Source organism: Sciurus vulgaris, assembly GCF_902686455.1.
Source record: "Sciurus vulgaris genome assembly, chromosome: 9".
In the NCBI taxonomy this organism is placed as follows: Eukaryota; Metazoa; Chordata; class Mammalia; order Rodentia; family Sciuridae; genus Sciurus; species Sciurus vulgaris.
Window position 1 is genome coordinate 141732835 of NC_136469.1, and position 23788 is coordinate 141756622.

A 23788-nucleotide genomic window follows, 5' to 3' on the forward strand; every position below is an offset into this window, starting at 1 on the left:
GATTGACCCTTTTATTGTTGCTTTCTCTCTAGTAGCCTTCCAGTTTTAAAGTCCCCTGTGTCTGATATCACAGCCACTCTGTTCCTGTGCTATTATCTGCATGACGTCTTCTTCCACTCTTTCCTTTCCATCTGCAGCTCTGAATCTAAAGTGTGCCTCCTATGGCAGTGCGTGGTCTGAATGCTTGTGTCCCCACCCCTACCCCCCGCTCCCCAATTCACCTTGGAAACCTGATCACCCATGTGATGGCATCAGGAGCGGGGCCTTTGAGAGGTGATTCTTGAGGCTCTGCCCTCATGGCTGGGATGAGGGCCCTTATAAGCCACCCCCGAGCTCGCCTGCCCCTCCTGCCACACGGAGCACACTGCAGACCCTCAGCAGACACTGAATCTGCTAGCACCTTGAGCTTGGACTTCCCAGCCTCCAGAACTGTGAGAAATGCTTCCGTTCTCCGTTCTACGTGAGCTACCCAGTCTGAGACACCGTGTTACGCTAGTCCACAGGGCTGCACCATACACTTTATCCAGTCTGGCAGTACCTGGGCCTGTCTTTTTTTTTTTTTTTTTGCTTCCTTAATCCATTCTCACTAGTGTTATTGATAGAGTTGGATTTACATCTTCCATTTCACTTTTTATTTTCTGCCTCACATCACTTCTCTTCCTCTGTTCCTTTTTTATTGCTTTCCTTTGCATTAAATGAATTGGGCACTATGTTTGGCATATACGTCAGGGATAAGGATTTCAAAGAGCTTTTTCTTTTTAATTTAGATAGAGAATTACCTCTCTGACAATTTTAAGTTTCTTAAATGGCTCATTTTCAAATGAATCGAGACTTTTTTCCCTCTGGTTCAAGTAAAAGGGAATAAATTGATTATTCATCTAATAGTCGAAGGATACCATTTATATAAACATCATTACCAGCTTCCTGGGTTGTAAGTTCTGAGGTCTAAAGTTGGTGTCCCCACAAGGTGGAATGGGACTATTGTTTTGGGGATCCCCTTCATGACCTGTGGCAACAGTTCAGTGCTTCAGACCAAGGTGGCGAGGGAAGGTCAGGACTCACGACCACAGTCCCCAAGGCAGGTAGTTTCAGATGCTGTGGCACTGCTCTCAAAGTGACTGGCACAGCGCCAAGGGAGTTCTGGTGGGCAAGTCCCTTCTGCAGCTGCTGCAATGAAAGGTAAGACAGCGGCCCAGCACACACGCCTACAGACAGCGACAGAAGGTCCGCAAGCCTCTGGCCACCTGACCTGGAAGCCTCCGCTCTGGGTTCATCAACAAAAATGAACCGAAGCTGTAACCCAGGATCCCGGGAATTGCGGAATACAAATTTACAACTTGAGCTGTTAGTTTTGGGTACCTGAAGTTTGGGGTACCCAGCATTCCCCCATCTTCAGTGGAAACACTCCAATTTCTCATTATGTATCTCAGTACAAAGCATCTTACATTCGTCTTGCGCTATCCGTGCAGATAACCTTGACGCGTCCTGTGTGACTGGGATGCTTCCGGGGATGGGGGGTCACAGTGGGTCACAACAGGAGAGCGCTGTCTGCCCAGTGGCTGAGACAGATTACGCACAGTGTGGAGGCCCAGGTCCTCTCTCAAAAGAAGATGTCTGGGTGACAAAAAGGAAGCTCCAGAGCTGGAGCCTGCAAGGCTTCAAGCTCGCTGCAGAAATCCAATTACCGGCAGGCGTAATGAGCTCGCTCGCCCAGCTGCCTGGGCGGCAGACAGCCCAGCCAGCTTCCAGGGAGCTGCGTCTTCAGAGTGCACTGAGGGTGCAGCGGGGAGCAGGAGAAAACCAGGCCAATTTAATAAGAAGTATGACCTTCCCTGAACGCAGATGCTTGGTTTGAATTCTGCAGAGCAGCTTTCTAACATTTTTCTAAACTGAAAACAGGCTGTGCCAAGAGGGCATGAAAGTCCAGCCCAGAGAGGGAGGGACGCTTTGATTTCACAGACACACCCCACGTGTCATCCCTGGGCTGGCCCACAATCGGTGTTTCGACCCCAAGCACGGTGGTGTCTGAGGCTCAGATGGCTGGCGTCCCTAGAGGTGGCTGCCACAGAGAACACGGTGACACCTGCTCTGTGCAGGAGAGGGAGGGATGCATGCTGTGCTCCCGGAGAGCACCCCCCAGCACTGGCATCTGGGACCCCGACTGAAGGCCAGAGTCTGCCGACAACCTGCTGCGCCCCACCCAGCCCCAGCCCTGGGAATCCCCCTGGGATTCAGAGAGCGTCTCTACCAGGTAGGCCCCCAGCACCAGACAGACCAGTCCCTGGCAGCTGTAGTACAGTGTCCAGGGCACAGAGGGATGCTCAGGGCAGTGGGAGCGCTGGACATACCTCTGGGATGGGGAGTGGTGCAGTCAGGGAAGATGATGGGGAATCTTAAGTCCAAGGCCAGGATGTTTGCCGAGTGGACAGGGAATGTGGACAGGCAGACCCATCAGAGGGAACGGGGCATGAAGGCCTGGCTCAGTCAGGAACTGCAGGGGACACAGGAGCTACTCCAGGCAAGGCAGGATGGGGAGCCAGGAATGTGCCGTGCCACACCACGCCACGCCACGCCACGCCACATCATGCCACGCCGACAAAATCAGCCAAGGGCAGAGGAAGTTAGTCCACTCCCCTGCCACAGGGCTGTTCCCTAACAACCCAGGCCCCTGACTGCATCTGACCCACACTTGCGGACTAAGCAGCGAGTGGTCTCTCCTAGGGCCAGGAAGAAAGAGGAAATGGCGTCCAGGCAAGCCCAGGGGCTGCAGCGTTCACGGTGGGGAGGGCAGGGAGCAGGCGCCAGGGTGGGGAAGGGCAGTGTGGGGGGACGGCGTGCCCACTGAGAGGAGAACAGCCCGAGTGGGCAGCAGGACATGGGGACCTGAATGCCACACTAAGGTGACTGTGCTCTGGTTTTTTCAATATTGTGCATATTGAAATTTATGGTAACATGATGCTCCAGTATGACAATACTGTGTGGCAAAGCCGCCCAACGCATCTGTCACCTCCTGTACTATGTGCATGTGTGGCCAGCGCCTCTAACACCTACTTACTTAACGGAAATCCCGAGTGGGATGCAGCCGTGTGTGCCACGGTCCTGGTGTCCGACCTCAGGCGTCCAGACTGGCTCATCTCACGCCCTTGTCCTAAGAGGCCAGCACCCTCAGGACGGCCCAAGCGGGGTGAGGACCCACCACTGCCACCTGCACCCAGTTACCACAGAGCTGTCACTCCTCCAGCAGTGAGGTGGTGCAGGTCCCATCAGGGGGACGAGGTCACCAGGCTGCCCTCCATGGCCCTCCCAGGGCCGGGCCTGGCCTACGGTGAGCAGACCCACCTGCCACGCCAACCCCGCCGGCGGCACAAGCCAGACACTGGGCACATGAGCACAGGGAGGGGCTGGCGCTTGGATCTGGAACAGCCCAGGAGCTCATGTGCTGAAAGCTCGGTCCCCAGTGAGGTTCGGGGGGGCTTCTAGGCAATGATCAGGTCACAAGGGCTGTGACCTCGTCGGTGGGTCAATCCATTTGTGGATTAAACCATCTGACAGTTGACGGCCAGCCGCACCGGCTGGCAGAGGTCGTCACGGTGTACCAGGGGAGCTCATCTTCTCCCTGGCCCTCCTCCGCCCTCGGCCAGGCCAGGAGCGGACAGCCCTCCTCTGCCAGCCCTTCCCCATGGCAGTCCACCCTGGAGCCTGCTGAGCACAGAATGAAGCCAGGAACCCTGTGCCCAGCAGGCCTCCCTCCGTAGGTCGTTCTTGTCAGATCTCCGCCATAGCGACACAAACTCAACACGGAGAACAGGATGTCAACGACCTTGACCGTGTGGGACTCAGGCCAGGCTCCGGCACCTCCTCTCCTGAAGCCCACACAGCGCACAGTCCCACGGACACCCGAGGCCCCAGGTGGAGAGGTCTGCCTCCCTCGTGGCTCCGCTGCCCTCATCCACCAGCCCTGGGCTGGGGACGAGCAGCAGCCACGCCACGTTGGAGGTGACAGAAGAGGTCTCCTGTGTTGTGGGTGGGGCTGCCACTCTGAAGTCCTGGTGCAAGCACCCTGGGCCCCGCCCAGTTGGTCACCTGGAAGGATGGGTAGCACAGCCAGAGACCCGACAGTCACCCAGCAGGACCGTCCACACGGCTCCCTATGGCACCCTTCAGAGAACCAGGCGGGGCTCCAGTGACCAGGTCAGTTTGTTTAGTTGTGTGGACGGCGGGCCTCCTCCGCGGCTTGTCCCCACAGAGCCCAGTCCCTAGCAGGACTCAAGGAGGTGAGCTAGGGACAAATGTGCCTTATCCTTGCTGTCACAGACTGGGCTCCTTGTTGACAGAAGAGGAAACTGAAGTACACAAAAAATTGTAACTCCTGTGCCTGAAGTCACATGCCAAAAAGGCAGAGTGGGAGTGGCCAGGCCAGCCGCCCTGAGCCCGGAACCAACTCGGGCAGTGCTGCCCAGGGGTGAGCAGGAGCCCTGGCAGAACTTTAAACGTCCCAGTGTCACATTTAAAATCACATTTCCCCAAAATCCAAGTATCGTCCCAACCCGTAACCAACATCGAAACTTTCACAGTCTCCTTTTTTTTTTTGGCGCTCAGCCCTATTTTGTATTTTATTTAGAGACAGGGTCTCGCCGTGGCTGAGGCTGGCTTTGACCTCACTATCCTCCTGCCTCAGCCTCCGAGCTGCAGGGATTACAGGCGTGGGCCACCAGGCCCGACCTCACAGTCTCCTTTTTTCACAGAAACGTCTTCAAAATCGAGGGCATATCTTTTACTACAGTCCATGGACGCTGACAGGCCAGGGTTCAGTGCGAGTGCTCAGGAGCCCCACTGGTGAGAGCCTACGGTACCAGGCAGTGCAGCTCCAATGGTCCCGGGGCCACCCTGGGACAGTGTATGTCACCAGGCATCAGGAGACTCAGTCACAATGACCAGAACTTCCACCGCCATCAACAGCAGCACCCGCTGACCAGCACCCGCCGCTCCAGACCCCACCTGGCCCAATGTGGGCCCGCTCTCATCTGTTAGCTCACATTGCTGACACCCGCCCGAGGCAGGGATGCCCCCTCCAGATTCCACAAAAGGAAGGAAGCACAGAAGGGGTAGGTAGCGGCCTCGAGGCACAGCTCACATGCGAAGTGGCGTCCCCTCTGCCCCCAAGGAACAGCAACCTTGTTGCCGGCTCGACTGGGCGCCAGGCCTGCCACTGGGAGAGAGAAAACCCAGGAGCCGTTCCCGGCCTCCCATGAGTTAGTCCAGCTCTTGGGGGGGGGGGGGGGGTCATGAGGATTCTAGAAGGAGACAGGATGGCAAGGGTGAGGGGAAGCAGAGCCCCTACCTGGGATGGTCAGTGAAGATGTCCCCAGCGAGGGGAAATGGAAGCTGAGATGTGAAGGATGACAGCAGCCGGGCCAGGACAGGGAAGCACATTCAGCAAACGCAAATGCTCAGAGCCAGAAGAGAGTCCAGCATGTTCCAGGAACTGGCAGAAAGGCAGCCAGGGCTCCCTGCACTGTGCCAGCTGCCTCTCTTGGCCATTCCCTTGGCCCCCACCCGGTGCCTCCTGCCTCGGGGCGCTCCCACGCTCTTGCTGGGAAAATGAGGCCAGCAAACCAGTCTCCAGAACAAGCCAATGCTGGGAGCACCCAGCACAGCGCCTGGCATGGAGGGCACGTTGACCACTGCTCAGCAAGTGGCTGAGCTGATGAATTAACCAGCAAGTGGAGAAGAAATTTTTAACACTCTATGTATTGTTTCAGACACTAGTCACAACAGCCGAAGGTGGAAACAACCCACACATCCACCAACAGACAAATGGACGCACAATGGAATATTATGCAGCCACGAAAAGGAATGAAGCCCTGACACCTGGCACGGCATGATGAACCTTGAAAACACGATGCTCAGTGAAAGAAGTTGGTCACGAAAAACCATACCCACAGGGTTCTGGTCATATGAAAGGTCCAGAGACAGGACGCAGATCGCTGACATCAGGGGCTGGGGAGGGGCAATAGCAGCGACTGCCGGCGGCACAGGTCTTCTTTGGAATGATGAAAATGTTTTGGAACTAGACAGAGGGGATGGTCACACAGACTGTGAAGGCACTAAGTGCACTGAACTGCACACTTGGAAACGGTTAATGTTATTAGGTGGATTTCGTCTCCATCTCTCAAAAGGGGGAAAGAAGGAAAAACAAAGAATTGCTTTAACAGGCAACTCGGACTGAGACGGAATCAAAGAAGGTTCCACCAGACAAGCAGAGAGGAGCCCAGACTGGAGAAGGATGGTGCTTCTCCATCCAGAAGCACCAGGATGGAGTGGACGAAGACTGCGGGGCCAGGGTGGGGAGACAGGGAAGCTGCTGACCAGCACGCACACACGGCCCTCCCGGGAAGCGGGTCACCCTAGTGCTGCGTCCCACCCCCTTCCACCCAGGAAGGGACCGGCCAGTCCCAGGCTCCCGACTCCAAGTGCAGCAGGCCGGGCCAGCACGTCCCTCTGACCTGGTACACACAAGAGCATTACAGCCACAATGGGCAGCGCCGGGCGCCCACAGAGCGCCTTTCATTCCCAGAGGGCCCTTCAGCCGAGCCCTGGCTCAGGGAGAGGAGGGCAGCCCTGCCCGCGGCCTCGGGGTCTCCAAGGCCAGGCTGGGGCTCCGGACACCTGCTAGGTCCTGAGGAGGCTTCCGCGCCATGCTAAGGACAAAGGTGACACTCCAAGCCACACAAGAGGTGCAGGCTGACCCAACAGCCACAAGTGCTGCCTGCGGCACCCCGCATGGCACCGCGCTCCCTGGCGCTCTGCTGCCCTAGCCCCGTCCCTATTCTTTTATCTCATCCTCCAACACAGAACTTGCAGGGATGGAGGCTGAGGCTGTCCCCGCTGCCGGAATGAGGAAACGGTGAATAGTCCCAAGGGCACAGACGCTGTACGAATCAGCAGGTAGCCAGGAAGCCGGCACCGCCAGCACCAAGCCCGAGGCTGGCGGCAGGGCCTTCTCTGCCAGACCCCACCTGCCGGTGTTTGCCTTCCCCTACAAGCCCCCCAGGCAGCAGGGGCCACCTGCCCAGGAGGAAGGAAATGTTCCGGAAATGGCTGGCGGTGATGGGCACGCGGCAATGCCGCTGGACTATGCACTTAAAAAGCAATTGCTATGTTAGTGATCACTAAACACATCAACATAAAAACATTTTAATAATTGATGAGATAGTAGGCCATAAAGAAATTGTCAGCGATTTTTTAAAATAAATATCATTCTATGAACATAGGAAAATTCAATTAGAAGTTAATAAAAAGTACAAATCTCCTGATGGAGGAGAGAACATGGGTTTCTTGGCTCCAAATCCCTGCTCTGGAACTTACTACCTGTGTGACCCTGGACAGGTGTCAGACCCTCTCTGAGCTCATCTGTTAAATGAGAAATGCCTACGTGGGGACTGAATGAACTCAGATCAGGGGCAGCACAGAGCAGGGACAGCAAAGCCCTCCTGTAAGGGGCCAGGTAGGAAGTGACTTTGTCACATGGTATCTGTCACAACCCAACCTGCTAATAAGGTATGGAGCAGCCACAGCCATCCGTACAGAGGGGCATGGATGTGCTCCAGTAGGACTTAATTTACAAAAACAGTAAGCACTGGCTTATCAACCCAGGCACAGACCTTGGCTCTCGCTAGGTGCTTCGCCAGTGTTACCTGTCATAACAGAAAGACAACGAACACCATGTCAGTCCACGTCACTTAGAGAGGGATGACACTCCTGTGCAAGTGCAGGAAATCAGAAACGCGGACACACGGCCAGCGCAGACCCAGGTACCGGCGCGCCTCCCCTCACCTGTGCCACGCCTCCCTCCTCTGCTTTCAGGCCAGGACCCTCGCCTGGCACAATGGTGACCTTGCAGGCCCCCCTGCCCTCCTATGGGCCACCTGCTCAGGAGCAGCTCATGGTGCAGGCCCAGAGTTGCCTGCCAGGCCTTGGAGAGGCAGGACAGGGAACACTTTCCAGAGGCATCCCAGGCCAGAGCCAGGACGCGGAGGTCCCACTGCTGGCCAGGTCCTTCCCAAGCCTCTGATGGCAGTGGCACCCCCACCCTGGGGCAGCACCCCCACCAGGGCCCAAGAGGCTCCCAGCGCACTTCTCCAGGGACGCCGTGGCCCTGAGACCCCCTCCGCCTCCCCAGGTACACACATCTCTTTACCTGAGCGGCACTGTGAGTCAGAACAGAGCCATGGGGTGTGTGGGAGCTCAGCTATCACAGCCACTGACCTTACATAACCTCACTCCTGCTCTCCAGAAAAGGGCTCCTGCACAGAGAGGCCGAGTGACGTGCCAGAGATCACACAGCCACGGGGTCCAAGCTCAACAGCTCCCCCACCCGACCCTGCTCCCCAGCGCACGGCTGCTGCTCATGACCATTAGTTCCACTGTCAGAAAAGGACAGAAGAGGGCCTCCGACTTGGGAATCTTCTGTGTGGCAAACCTAAAGGAGTCATCTTTTCCACAGTCCATCGCACACTTTCTCATCATCAGGACCCCTGATTAAGTGTCACCTGTACCCAAGGACCACACCTCTGATCCCCACACTAATCCAGCCCAAGAGAGATCCCTGCCCCCACCTGTACTGGAAATGAAGGCTCAAAGAGTTAACCCTCTTCGCAAGACCACACATCAGTAAGGCCAAGGGCAGACACCCTGCAGACCAACCCCACCACCCGTCCAAGGTGTCCCGTGGGAGAGGAGGCCAGTCCAGGAGACCTGGAGACACACTGCAGTCATCCCCTGCTCCACGGGAGGACCTCGTTTAGTTAGAAGGCCCAGATGGGAGGCCCCTGTCAATCCCAGCTAAGTGACAGGCAGGGTCTGAGAGGGAACCTCGGAGCAGGTAGAGGCTCAACAGCCACACATGTCCCCTCGTCCCCAGGCCTCAACCCACCCAACAAAGGAAGAGAGCAGGGCCTGGATCCTGCCAGCTCCTCCTGAAGCCATTCTGATCAGGCAGAGGAGAGCCCGCCAAGCTCCCTCTCTCTCTCTCTCTGGCATGTGTCCCTCCTACAGGGCAGGTGGCAACTCCCCAGGAAGACAGACACGAAGGGCGACAAGCTCAGACCTCAGCACCCCCAGTCTCTAGTGGGTGAGATCTAAGGAAAAATCACACGCTAAGTGTCACGCTGTGTGCAGGCTCTGGGAGGCTCAGCAGGGAAGCAGCCTCTGGAGAACCAGGGAAAGCCACGGCTGTCTCACCAGGTCAAGAGGAGCTCTCCAGACCCAGGGAGAGGGGAAACTTCTGGAGAAAAAAACAGCCTAAATGGAAAAACCCTGTGTAGAGGCAGCATGAAGGTGGCCCGTGTGGCTGTGCAGGGTGGCAGGCAGGGGACAGGTGGGCCAAGGAACCCAGCATGTGGAACTGTGAGCTCATGGGGGCAGTGGGAGCCATGGATGGTGTGAGGAGGAGGGAAATGGAGATCAGTTCACCTGTGGGGTTCACACTGTGACCTCAGGTGAGAGGGACCCCCACCTCTGGGGCAGAGATGTCCAGCCTGCAGACCTGGAACCGGTCTTAAGGACAAACACTTTGCACACCCACACACCTCCTGGGGTGGTAGCCAGCCTGCTCCAGGCCTGAACCACCAAGGGCCTCCAGGGAGTTGACAACGCCCTGCAAAGCAAGGAGCTTGAGGGGCGAGGAGGTGACCAGGGCACACCATCCCCATACCTGCCCCTCCCCCGTCATCCCAGTGAACGGAGCCAGACCCCCACCTCCCCATTCCCTGGAGAAGGAGCCAGGCCCTCCCACGGCCTCGCCCCCACAACAGTGGGTCACCCTGAGTTAGGGGTGATGACATCCACCGCTCTGGCCTTCTCACCTCCCCTTCTGGTCTGGGCGGCACAGTCCATCCGTTGGTGACTGGGCAGTGTCCTGCTCTGCCATCCAGGGAATCCCAGGAGGGGCAAGGGTCTCTCCCTGACCTTGGTCTACAAGGAGCTGGTCAGATGAAGGGAGGGCGTTCCCCAGAGGGAATGTTTGGAGCAAAGAAAGGCCAAGGACAGTGTGCCTGTGAGTGAGCGCGGTGGGGGCGGGGGAGGGCTAGCGATCCGATACTGTATCCTGGAGCCTCAGCCTGGCAGAGGCTGGCCGAGGGCCGAGGCTGGCTAAGCCTCAGGAGAGGAACGGCTAGGGTGTGGAGAGGGGGGGTTCTAAGGCAAAAGCCTCCAGCCTGGCAAGGGGCCTCTAGGGGTGACGCAGCCGATCTCAGAAGCCCACAGCAGGGTGGCCGGAGTGATGGAGCAAGGGACCAGGAAGGTGATGCCGGCTCACTAACACAGACCAGTGAGGTCCCTGGCTCGAACGCAGCGCGCCCAGCAAGGTGCCGGGCACCGCGGGAGCCAATTCTTGTGCGCCATCCCGGAGGCCCAGTGCGCCCAGGGCGCGCCGGCTGGGCAGGAGGGTGCGTACCAGTCTTTCTTCCCCGCTCTCCAGCCTCCTCCCCGCGCCCACGTGGGCGGAGCAGCGCGAGGGTGTGCGTGGCAGGGGCCGCGGTGGCGTGTGTCGTGCGTGGGGTGGGGTGAGGTGGAGTGGGTGGGGTGCGGCTGGGCTGCCTCGCGTCCCGGCCCCCAGTCGCCGCGGAGCGGCCCTGCGTCTTTTCCTCTGTGCCACCTCGGCGGGGTCCCGGGGAGTATGACCTACCCGGAGGACGCGCAGGAGACCGGCCAACCACGCCCCCCCGCGCCTCTCCCGGGAGCACCGGTGGGTCCCCGCTTCCAGCCCTTGTCTCGGGCACCGAATGAGGAGAGGAGTGGAAAGACCGGTGGCGAGAGAGCGAGGGGGGCTGGGGCGGACGGAGATGGGGCGTGTGGGAAGCGACGCAGCTACCGGGAGATGTTGCGGGGGCTTCTGGAAAGGAGGGGGGATGGGAACGGAAGGGCGGGGGGCCCAGGGGTGGATGCACGAGTAGAAGGGGTCGGGAGGGGGCGGCGGTGGCTCGAGGAGGAGAACGTGGGCGATGGGGCGGGGCGGCACCGGTCCCGGGTCCCTGGCCGCCAGGTCCGCCCATCCGCCCTGGTGTCTGCGGGACCCTCTGCCAGCGCTCGCCTCCCGCCTCCCGGCGCACCTGGACCCACCTGTTCGGCGCTCTGGCCGGAGCCGGGCAGCAGCAGCGGGCGTGGTGAGCGCAGTCCCGCGCCGCATCCTCCGGCCGCCCCCTCCCCGCCCCGAGCGTACGCCGCTGTCGCCGCCGCCGCCTTAGAAAGGACTAAATGGAAGAGAAAATGAATGCGTGAAAAAAAAAAAAAAAAAAAAAATCCTCAAAAGCAGCTAAGGAGGAAGGACAGGCGCGCGCGCGCGGCTCGGCCGGCGGGGGTCGAGGGCCAGCTTCACCGGACCCGGGTCGGGGCAGGCGGCAGGCGCGTGCCGCACGCTCGCGGCTGCAGCTCCCGCGGCGGCCCGGCGCCGGCTCGTAGCACGGCCCCGCCCCTCCCCGCGGCGCCACTCCGATTGGCCGGGCCTCCCGCCCGTCAGGGAGGAGGGCGTGGTTCCCGTCCTCCAGCCCGGGGCCTACGCCCGAAGCGGTTTTGCCACGGCTCTGAGAGGCTCGCCTCCCGAGCGTGCGCACTGGCCCGCGGACCCGCAGGGAGGGCCGGGGTCCCAGAACCAGCGCCTCGTGGGGACCGAGAGACGCCCAGAAGGTGCTTTCCAATCAAAGCTAAAGATCCCAGGAAGCTCGTCCCTGCCCACAGTGGTCACAACTGGGAGGGGGCGTGCATATTTAACGTATTTAACAGGGCCATCGTAGACCACCGGTGGTCAGGGAAGATGCAGCGATCGCGAGTACTGTTTCCCCCTTTGTACAGGGAGGAGGTCTGAAGGTCAGAGATTAAAGGGAAATGTTCAGGATGACAAATAGCAGGTGGCAGAGCCCAGATCCCAACCGAAGGAGTCCCACTCCGGAGTCATTGGGCAAAACCACCTCGCATAGCAACAGTTGAATGAACAATGTGTTTTGCAGCTCAGACTTGGAGTGGGGAGGATTTGGTTAGGCGAAGGTTTCATTCACTGTGAGTGCACGAATATTTATTGAGCATCTACTATGTACCAGGTAGTGCCTAAGATCTAGGAATGCCATAGGGAAAGACAGGAAGACACTGCTCATGTGAAGCTTCTATTCTAGCAAGAAGGACACAAGGAAGAGCATCCACACCAAGGGAATGGCATGGCTAAGCACTTTGACTACCTTGACTGAAGAAAATGGGGCAGTGCAGATCTCCATGACCCTGTCATATCTGCGCACAGGTCCAAGAGTGTCTTTAATGAATGCTCTGGCTGCCTGGAGAGCCCGGACTGAGGGTCACAATGTAGGCGCAGGGGACAGTGGGTGATGCTTTGTGGGGAAGGAAGGCTGAGCGTCAGAGAGGTCCATGTGGTGAACTGGAGGGACTCACTCATGGCCCAGGCATGGACAGGAGGAAGAGGCATCCAGGACGAGGCCCAGGTGTTCCCCAAAACTTATGTGATGGAGTCCTAACTGCTGAACCTCAGAATGTGACCTTACTTAAAAATAGGTTCATTGCAAAGGTCATTAGTTAAGATGTGACCATACTGGAATAGGTTGGTCCGCATCCTTACAGAACAGGGTACTTGGGCAGACACACAAAGGGAAAACCTGTGTGAACACAAAGACAGAGGTCAGTGGCCAAGGAGCTGAAGATTGGCAGCAAGCCATGAGAGGAGAGCGTAGAGGCCCAGAACAGACCTCCCAACCACCTTCTGAGGAAGCCACCCTATTGGGCCCTGGAGACTTCAGAACTGAGACAGTAAGTTCCCTCTAAGCACTCAGTTTGTGGTACTTTGATACATGTGTATCAGTTAAGGATTATGTACAATCACAACTGTACAGTGGTTTAAATAAATTATTTTTTCTCACTTAAGAAACTCAAAGACCTGCCATCCCTCCCAGTATCTGTCTTTCACTCCTTCATATTTAGCATGTAATTTTCTTTCTCATAGGATCCTTGAAGTGGCAACATAGCTGCCTTGCATCCAGCATCACATCTGTATTCCAGTCAAGAAGGGGAAGAGCAAAAGCCACACCCCTGCAATAGCTCCCTTTAATGCTTTCCTGGAAGCTCAGCCAGAGGCCTCATCTATCCCATTAGCCAGAACAGTATCACAGGGCAGCCCTGGCTTCCAAGGAGGCTGGGAAATAAATAAATAAATAAGGAGGGCACATTGCTGTCTGAAAACACTGCCCACTGCCCTCTGCTGTAGGAGCTAGGCTGCCTGGATTCAGTGCTGGCTCTGCCCCATACTAGCCAGTGACCTTAGGCAAGTTACTGGCCTCTGCTTTCCTCAGTTTCCTCATCTGAAAAATGGAGTTCATGGTACTGAACTCAGTAGCTGTCAGTGGCATCCTCCCTGAGGTGTGACAACTAAACACAGCTCCAGACAGTGCTGAACGTCCCCCGAGGACAGTATCACCCCTGGTTGAGAACCACTGTTACTAGAGCATATGTCCTAAGAGAGAGATTGCCAGGTCATGGGGCACGAATGCTTCAACTTGGCCAGAGATCACGAAACAGTTTTCCAAAACAGTCATGTCCATTCCTGTTCAGTCGCCGTGGAATCAACGCTTGCGTCTTCCTAAATCCATATGTTGAGGGCGATGGTATTCAAAGACGAGGTCCTTGATAAGTCACGAGAGTGGAGCCTTCTCAAATGCAATCAGTGCCCTTACCAGGAGGGGCACAAGAGATGCCCCTCCACCCTGTGAGGTGGCTGTCTACAAACCAGGAGGAGCGCTGGCAACCCACCCTGCCGGCTCCCCGCATGGCCTCCCAGCCTCCAGGACTATGGCCCTGAATGCCTGTTGCTCCAGGCACCCGTCTGTGGTATTTCTTGTGGGATTCACAACTGAGTAACTACCAGCCCACTGTCCGTAGGAAACCCAGGGTCTCCACGTCTTGGCTCAAATGCCGTGTTACCAAAATTACGTTTGCCACTTTGGCAAGAGGAGACAAATTGGCTCAGGACAATTCAGTTGTGCCTTTCTCTGCCAACCACAGGGCTGAACGGTTATGTGGGGGTCTTCACACTTCCATTCCCACCCCTGGCTTCTCCTTGCCTGTGTTCCTCCCGGGCTGCTTTCGTACTGGTCTCAGGAATTCTTTACCCTTCTGGACCCTGGCGCTTCGCCGGGCATCTGCTTTGCCTGTATCTTCTTTTACAGCTACGGGCTCACCATTTCATGTTATCATGGTTTCCCATGGGTGAACAGAAATACGACTTTTAATATAGTTTATTTTTTCTGTGTTTTCCATTATGATTTGTGCCTTTTGTGTTTTGTCTTGAGGCAATAAAAATATGCTCCCATGTCTCCTTAAGAATGTTTCCGGTTTTATTTTTTTCTTTTTAGAATGAATGTCCCTGGAATGGGATGGAGTTTTAGGGGTGGCTGGGACTAACAATCCTGTTTCCTTTCTTCCCTCGAGAATACCCAGTTGTCCCAGCATCACTGATTTAAAACTACATCCTTCTCCCTGGGAACGGCAGTCCGGCCTGGGACCTGTCTCAGGTTTGCAACATGCCTGGTCTGTTCCTCTCGCCCCCCTGGTCTGTCTGTCTGTCTTGGCACTAACATCACACTGTCTTACTTCCTTCAGCTTCTGCATGAGTCTTGACACCCATCTCCGCACGCTCCTGGCTTGCTCATCTTCTTCAGAGCATTGGAGCTATTCTTAGCCCCTTTCTCTTCCATACAAATTGCGGAATTAGCTTGGCAACCTTTGCAAAGAACCCTGCTGGGATTGTGATAGAGATTGCATTGGTTCTATCACAGAATGCAGAGAGAACGGACATCTGGGAAGATCGAGCCTCCCCAGTTGGGAACCCCTCTATCTATTCAGATCTTTTAAATGACTTTCAGGATACAATTCTAGTTTTTTTGTTTGCTTATCTGTCAAATGATTTATTATTCAGTAAATGTGTTATGATGTGATAAATGGCATCTTTCTTAAAATTATAAATGTAATTTAGATGAGAGGTGGAGGATTCTGTTGTTCGTTAAGTCAAGACCAACAGTTGCAATAGTCAAATCTTTTCTATCATCCTTTTTTTTTTTCTCCTTGGTCTATCACTGTAGAGACTTCACTCCCATTGGGATGGCTGCTATGGTTTGAACATTTGTGTTTCTGAAATTCCTATGTTGAGGCCTAATGCCCAGCATGACAGTATTAAGTGGTCTTCTGGGATGCTTAAGTCATGAGGGAGGAGTCCTTATAAGTGGGATTAGTGACCTTATAAATAAAGCCCCTGGGTGCTTGGTTGCCCCTTTCCATGCAAATACACAAAGAGAAGGCCCCATTTAGGACGCAGAGATGGGCCTTCAGTACACACCTAATCTGCCAGCACCTTGATTTTGAACTTCCCAGCCTCCAGAACTATGGGCAATAGATTTTTATTGTTCATAAATTACTCAGACTACAATGTTTTTGTTATAACAGGTTAATTTTTTTTCAAAATGGAAAGTATACCAGTTTCAGCAACTTAGCAAGGCCCTAAGCAACTTCGTGAGATTGTCTCAAAATAAAAAGTAAAAAAGGACTGGTGATGTGACTGAGCAGTTAAACACCCCTGGGTTCAAGTTCAGCACCAATGGGGCGGGGGGAGGACAGTTACAAATGTTGGCAAAGATATGAAGAAATTGGAACCTTCGTGTCCTGTTGGTGGGGTTGGAAGGTGGTATGGCCACTCTGGAAAACAGTATGGAAGTTCCTTTAAAAAAAAAAAATCAAGCATGGGCTGGCGATGTAGCTCAGTTGGTAGAGTGCTTGCCTCGTATGCACACGGCAGTGGATTCAATCCCCAGCACCACAAAAAAAAAAAAAAAAAAAAAAGTCTCGGGTTGTGGCTCAGTGGGAGAGTGCTTGCCTAGCATGTGTCATGAGGTGCTTGCCTCAGCACCACATATAAATAAATAAAAAATAAAGGTCCAACAACAACTAAAAAAATTTTTTAATTAAACATAGAATTAACATATGATCCAGCAATTCCACTTCTGGATACACCCAAAGAAATGATAGCAGGGACTGGAACAGATGTGTGCCCACCCATGTTCATAGCAGCCTAGTCACAGTAGTCTAAAAATGGAAGCAGCCATACATACAAGCATGCATGTACATATGAGTAAATAAATACATGGTAGATACACACAGTGAGGTATTCTTCACCCTTAAAAAGGAAGGACATTTTAACACATGCTGCAGCATGGATACCATTATGCAAGTGAGATAAGCCAATCTTGAATACAGATATTTTATGATTCCATGTATATGAGGTCCCTAGAGGAGTCAGCTTCAGAGGGGGAGAACAGGGTGCCAGGGGCTGGGGAGAAGGCTGGGAAGTGAGTGTTCAGTGGGTTAGAGTCTCATTCTGGGAAGATGGAACAGTGAATGGATGGTGGTCATGGCCGTCCACCATGTGTAAATGCTCACTACCACGAACCATATATTTAAAATAGTTGCAAAGGCAAATTCCAGGTTGTGTGTATTTTGAAAGTATGTTGTTTCATTGTCTAATTTTGTTGGCATCTAACTTAATACTACTGCCATCAAAGAACACACTGTATACGTTTAGTTCTTTTAGACGTATTGAGACACATTCTGTGGTCCAGCATCTGGCCTACTTTGGCTAATTTTCCATATGCCTTTGAAAAGGTGTGATTTCTGTTGCTGATGGGTGGAAGATACTATAAATAATGATCAGGCCAATTTTGTGATAGAGTTGTACAGATAAACATATCTAATGTTGTCAGGTCTCCTTGATGAATTCACCCTTTAATGTAAGGAAACTGGTACTATTTCCTTGCTGTAAAGTTTTCATCGGATATTTATAAAGTTTAGGAAGGTCTTTGTCTGTGGTTTCTGTGTAGTCTAATTTTTCCACCCTTTTACTCTTAGCCCATGCTCACATTGAAAGTGGGTTTCATGGAGGCAGCACACCATTGGACCTCCCTGCCTATGCAGTCCGACAGTCTTGTAGGCTGTGCTGTTACTCCATTTATCTTTAAGGCACTTGTTGATACGGCCTGGTTGAAGCCGACCAACTTGGTATTTACTTCTTATTTTCCCACTTGTTCTTAATTCCTTTTTCCTCTTTCCCTTCCTTTTTTTAAAATGAAGTGTTTTTAGTATCCCACTTTATAATTCTCTTGACTTATTAGCTATTCTTACCTTTTTTATTTTTTTTTACTGGTTGGTCTATGATTTATAATATGCACACTTAACTACTAAAGTCAAATTCAAATAAAATAAAACATTCCCTGTGTGCAATCTTAGGCTTCATTTTTCCCCATTCTTCCCTTTGTGCTCTTGTGAGCTATTTTACTTCTAAATTTCTTTTAAATTCAAAACACACATTATAATCATTTTTGCTGAAAACTCTCAATTGTTTTTTTTTTTTTTTGTAGTACTTCGTTGAGGTGAAGTTGGTGTAGAATAAATTGCACATGCATAAAGTACACACACTTTTTGAAACACGGATGTGCTTGTGGGATCACTTGGAACACACCCACTACCCCAACACTCTCCTCCGGCCCTTGCTTCCTCCTTCCCCTCCTCCAAGCCTGGCCCACTTCCCAGTGGTCTCCTTTGGCCCTGTTTCACTAGGTGCCATTATTCTGAGATCCACTGAGGGCACTGTATGTGTCAGTTGCTCCTTTTCCTTGTGTGAGACTGTCCCATTGTACGGATAGACCGCAACGTGTCTATCTGTGTACCTAGGAATGCCACGGACCATTGTGTATGAATCTTTGTTTGAGCATAAGTCCTTATTTTTTTGGGTAAGTGCTGAGGAGTGTCCAGGCCATGTGGTACATGTACATTTAGCTTTTTTAAACTTATTTATTTATTTATATGGTGCTGAGGATCGAACCCAGTGCCTCATATGTATGCGCTCTACCACTGAGTCACAACCCCAGACCGTTTTTGTTTTTTTTAAGTAATGGAGGTAATGTTTTACTCAAACACTCAAATGAAATTCTCAGCATTCATACCTTTAAAAAAATCTTACATAATTAGCCTGTTTTAGAAAAGACCAGCAGCATTTCTTCATATAAAAAAGGTGTTTAAAAAATTCTTCCCGGCATGCAGAACAGCTCAGTAAATATTGATTACACCTGCAGCTGCCAGGCCTCCTCACTCCTGGCACTTCCGTGGCTTCCGGATGCTGGGAGCATGGAAATCTGCATTTAACTTAAAAAGAAAAAATTGTAGTTGTAGATGGATGGAATGCCTTTATTTTATTTGTTTACTTTTACCCATTGCTAAGGATCTAGCCCAGTGTGCCTCACTCGTGCTAGGCACGTGTTCTGCCACTGAGCTACAGCCCCAGCCCTGTAAGCTTAGCTGTTAGAGTGGATGGAGCGTTCTCTGAAGTGCTGTTCTTTCCCTGGGACTCCGTGTGGCTCATTCCCCAGCAGTGCAGAGGGCCTCCTGTTCCCAACATACTCACCTGAGCCCGGCCTGGTCAGTCTTCTGAATCTGTGAATGTCATTGGATTTTTAATTTGTATCTTAATTTTCAAGATTGATGATGGGCTCATCTTTTCAGGTTCTCATTTGTTACTTTTACATCTTCTTAGTGAAGTGTCTGAGTCTTGGACCATTTCTTAACCTGGGTTGCTTGTTTTCTTCTTATTGAACTGTGGACATTTTGAATTTATATATGTATTTATGTTACATTTACACTTACATATGTGCGTGCACGCATGTGTGATGTAATTTCTCCCAGTCTCTTGTTTGCATTTTCATTGTTCAACAATGTCTTATACTTTTAGTTTCATTTCTAAAATATCTTTCCCTAACTCCAGGCCACATATTTTTCTTCTCTCTTTTTTTTTTCTTTTTATTTTTTTTCCTGGAAGTTTCGTAGTTTATATGTAGGTTTATCATCCATTTTGTGGTAATTTTCATAATATGGTTCAAGGTATGGACTGAAATTCCATTTTTGGATATCCAATTGCCTCAATATCATTTGTTGAAAAGTCTGTCTTTTCTCTACTGAATTGTCTTTGCATCTCTGTCAAAAATCAATTGACATGTACACGTGGATCTATTTCTGGACTCTTTCCCTGTTCCACTGATTTGTTGGCCTAGCTTTCACACCAACACCTCCTGAGCTATGAAACCTGCTAATGTACTATCTTCCCTGGTCACCTTTCAGATCATCCTCTTTATTATTTCCAACTGGTCCATGGGAGTGGGCACCAGTGAAGGACGTGGGGCAGGCTGTGCACGGGTGCATGCTCATGCGCGCTGCCTGATGTTCCTTAAGCTTTTGGATCTTTGTATTCAGAGTTTTCATTACATCCTGAACGTGTTGGCCATGATTTCTTCAAGTATTCTTTTCAGCTGTGGCTCCTCCAAGGCCAATTACACATATTCTCCACTGCTACCCCCAATCCCTGGGGCTTATTCATTTCTTTGTCTTTTCCCCTCTATTTCAGTCTGGATAGTTTCTGTGGCTCTATTTTTATATTCACTGTCACTTTATTTTTCATCTTCTCATCTTCTGCGAAGCCTGTCTGATGAATCTTTCGTTTCTGAGATCGCATCCTTCGGTTCTACAAGTCCCAATTGCTCTTTGTTTCATCTTGCTTCATCTTTCCATTAGTTTCTTGCCTTTCTCTAGCACCTTCAGCATGTCTGACAGCTCCTCGAAGTCCTTGAACGCCGATTCCATCACCTCCCTCACATCTGAGTAGCTTTCTGTTAACTTGTTTTTCCCTGGTCCTGGTTACATTTTCGTGTTTCTCTATTTGTCTAGTAAGTGTCTTGTTTTGTTTTTAAACAGTGCTGGGAATTCAACCCAGGGTCTTGTGCTTAAGAAGTAAGCATCGACCAACTGAGCTATCTCCTGGCCCGTAAGTTTTTAATAGATTCAGGACATTGTGAATGTCGTGTTGTTATTTAGTTTCTGTTTTCTTCCTTTACAGGATATTTGACTTCCATCAGATAGTTGATTATTGTGTAATTGCATCTGTGTGATGCTTTTTTTTTTTTTCCCCTGGAACCAGGGATTGAACCCAGGTGTGCTTAACACCTGAGCCATGCATCCCCAGCCAGTTTTATATTTTATTTAGAGACAGGGTCTTCTTGAGTTGTGTAGAACCTTGCTAAATTTTTGAGACTGGTGTTGAATTCACAATCCTCCTACCTCAACCTCCCGGCCACTAGGATTTACACCATGTGTCCGGCACTTTGATGCTTTTGATGTTTGGTTTTAGTCTCTGGTAGTGTGGGTCCTAGGGTTGCTTTTATCTGAGAGCTGGGTCAGCCCTACTCCTAAGGCATGGCCATGCTGCAGTTTCTGCTAAGTGCTGTGCAGACTCAACAAGGTCTTCCCACTGTACTGATTGGAATCCAAATGTTCCTCAGTCTTTCAGAGATCGGACGGTTACTCACGTATTAGCTTCCATGTGAGTTTTCTTTGCCTGGAACCAAGGAGTGCCACCTAATATATGCTTGGCTTATTTGGGCAGAGACTCAAGAGGACCCCAGGGCAGAGTTCTAGAGCTGTCTGTGCACAGCTGCCTCCTCTGGGCTCTACTTCTCAAACCCACTGCAAGGGCCTCCCTTCCCTTCCACCCCTTCTCAGCTCAGCAAAACCACCTCTTCCTGCTTCATATTCAAGACAGTGGCTCCAGGGAGGAAGCAGGTGATCAGAGATTTGGCCTGATTTGCTTTTCTTCTTTCAGATATCACTGATCTGCTCTGTTTCCAATATCTAAAAACAATTTTTAAAAATAGCATGTCTGGTTTTCCTCGTGGACAGAAAATCTCTCTCTTTTTTTTCTTACACCTGAAGCATATTAGTTCTCTCTCTGGGTTTCTGTCATTGCTGTTGAAAAGTCTGTGGCCAGTCGTTTCATCCTAAGACACCACAGAATACATGACCCAACATTAGTTGACTTCCACCAAGAAACAAGGACTCTCCAGTTACAAGACTCTATCAGCAGTAAGATTGATCCAACTTCAGACATGTTAAATGGTGGGAAAAGGTGTAACCTGGAATTGTTGAAATATGATCATTTTTATTCTTTTATAGAATGTTTGTCTTCTTTTTTGTTACCATTTCTGAATCCTCTTCCATACTTCTTATTTCATCTGACATATATGTAGATTATTTCTATTTATGCTGCTTGGTATATATTTTCTCCTAGATCTGAAATTTGGTATCTTTGAACAATTATGCACAATTCTTAGCCACTACCTCATCAAATACTTCCTCTCCTCTGTTTTGACCTTCTAGTATTGATTAGACAAACGTGAGACGCCCCCATCTATCCAGACCTCTTTCCTATTTCTCCTTTCCTTCCCACTCTGAATTGCATTCTGGGGAATGTCTTCCAGTCTGTCCTCCAGTTAACTAGTTGTCTCTTTAGCCAAGATGGTCTGCTAAGTAACCCATCAATCCAGAGTTTTATTTCATTTTTTGTAAATTCTTATTACACAATATTTGGTTATTTTTCAAATCTTTCTGGCTATTTTATTTGACTTTTGCTCTTTGAACTTTTCTTTGTTCCATTTAAATTTTTAAAAAATCTTTTGTGTTTATACTTGATTGTTTTTACTCTGTGAAGTATATGCCTACTAGCAGAAATGCTTAAGGATCTAACCCTGTTGTTTATGTTTCTGCCGACTCTCACATACATTGAGTTATTTCCCTGTGTGTTGGGTAATTTTTATTCTGAGCTCAGGTATGGCCTACAGTGACACACCTGGATAGAAAAGTGTCCTCCATCCAGGAAGAGAGCATTATAATTTGCTTCTTCAGGGCTTTGGTGGCTCTACCACCTTGTAGCTATTTTAACTTGGAGTCATAAGTGAGCTTTCTTAACCGTGGGAGGGTATAAATTTGAATCTCAGACACACATTGGAGAGATCCTCTGCTCCCGTTCTCAAGACTATGTCCATTATTTTTTACGTTTTTGCACCAGAGATAGATAGATTTTGTCCGTAGTCCTCATCAGGACGAGTCCCTCCAACCTGAGTTTCATGTAGCTGGTTGATTAGCAAAGTCGTATTTTCATTTCATAGCCACTCTGTGCTGCGTTCCCTCTTTTGGGGGAGAGGTTTGATTTGGACTTCCCTGTGAGTTTAGCCACACACTTTAAGATCACTGTAAATAATCCCCATTTCCATGTTTTAATCAGTTGAGCAAATCTATGCTACACACTGTTGGGATCCCAAGCGTCCTTATCCTTACAAGGTGTTTATTACTGCATTTGGGTCTTCACCCAGAATCTACTTTTGTATTTGGAGTACAGTTGGAGTTCATTTTCCCCTTTTCAGATGGCCAGCCCATAACCAGAATATGTATTATTAATTCATTCTTTTTTTGTTGAGCAGATGATTATGTTTGTCACAAATGAACCTAACACACATTTCAGATTTAGCTCTGGGTCCATCTTCTGTCCACCTCATCTCTTTGTCCATCTACATGTCTTACCATGATGATTCACTCCCAGTGGCTTTGTGTGTGGACTGACAGAGGAACAGGAGTCTCACTTGAAGGTTCTTTTATTTTGGAACTTTCTTAACTGTTCTCAAGGATTTATTTTCAGGGGATTTTTTTTTTACTCATTTTTGTGAGTAGGTGGATCTCAGTGTGTATTTGCCACACTCAGCCATACAGAATTGAGAAGCTGTGTGTGTAGGTACAAGGCCCTTCATGTGGCAAGTGTCAGGATCTCCCCTGGGCCTTTTGCTTCCCTAAAGAAAGGGTTTGGTGCACTAGCCCTCTGGGCTCCTTTCCTGCTCTGGAGGCCCCGCCCAGGTTGGCTTAGCCCTGGGACACCCCTTGAGCGATCGCTGACACCTAGTGATAAGAGCAACTGTTTCTGTCCTTACTGACCAGATAGTAGGCATCATATTGACCTGTTATACTCATTCACCCCTTGCAGCATCTCATTTAACTCAGACATCCCTGGGAGGCTTTAAATACTATCTCCCTTCTATCGAGGAATAAACTTGAGGAACAGAAAGCTTTAGTAACTCATTTGCTGAAGGTGTTGGTTGGTTTAAAAAGTAAACAAGGGCTGGTCACAGTGCATATACTTGTAATCCCAGGAGGCTGAGGCAAGAGGATCACGAGTTCAAAGCCAGCCTCAGCAACAAGGCAAGACCCTAAGTAACTCAGTGAAACCCTGTCTCAAAATCTAAAAGAATAAATAAATAAAAAGGACTGGGAGATGTGGCTCAGTGGTTAAGCACCACTGAGTTCAATCCCTGGTACCAAAAAAAAAAAAAAAAAAAAAAAAAAAAGGCCAAATGACGCTATGACATAATTACTGTGGTGGGAGATCTCAGTAATAACAGCTAAGGAAATTGGAAAGTGCTTCCTATGTGCTTTAGGCGTATGAACTCATTAATCCCAGAATCCTCTTATCTAATGGGAGGATTACTAGCCCCACTTAACAGCGTTAAGTGAGATCCAGAGACGTGAAATAACCAACCCAAGGCCACCCTAGAGAGATAGACTGATGAACCCAGACGGTCTGACTCCAGGGAGCATGCCGTCATGAAGGCAATCCCAAACATGACCCCTGGCAAGGAGCGTGTGAACCCCAGGATGGCCTTCAGGTCGCCTTCACAGACCTGAAGTTTATATACCAACAGGGAAGCATTGCCCAGGTAGTCTGCAGTTTTTTCTAAATGTTCGTACTATCGTCTAAATTATATTTATGAAGGTAGTGGTTGGCTCTTAAAAGGATCCCCAGAGAGGGATGCTCTGAATT

General features: G+C 50.8%; 1 protein-coding gene across 6 annotated transcripts in view; it reads right to left on the bottom strand.

Annotated features, from left to right (window-relative positions):
• Window positions 1-11436, bottom strand: part of JAKMIP1 (janus kinase and microtubule interacting protein 1) — a 130214-nt gene extending 118778 nt beyond the window's left edge. For 3 of the 6 annotated variants that reach the window (XM_079154339.1, XM_079154338.1, XM_079154337.1), the window contains exon 1: window positions 11122-11435. The gene's annotated coding sequence lies outside the window, so the exon portion shown is untranslated. Of the gene's footprint in view, window positions 1-9866; window positions 10114-11121 lie in introns of those variants that run through there. The other 3 variants (XM_079154335.1, XM_079154336.1, XM_079154340.1) reach the window with 3 other exon arrangements.
• Between the last annotated feature and the right edge of the window lie 12352 nt (window positions 11437-23788).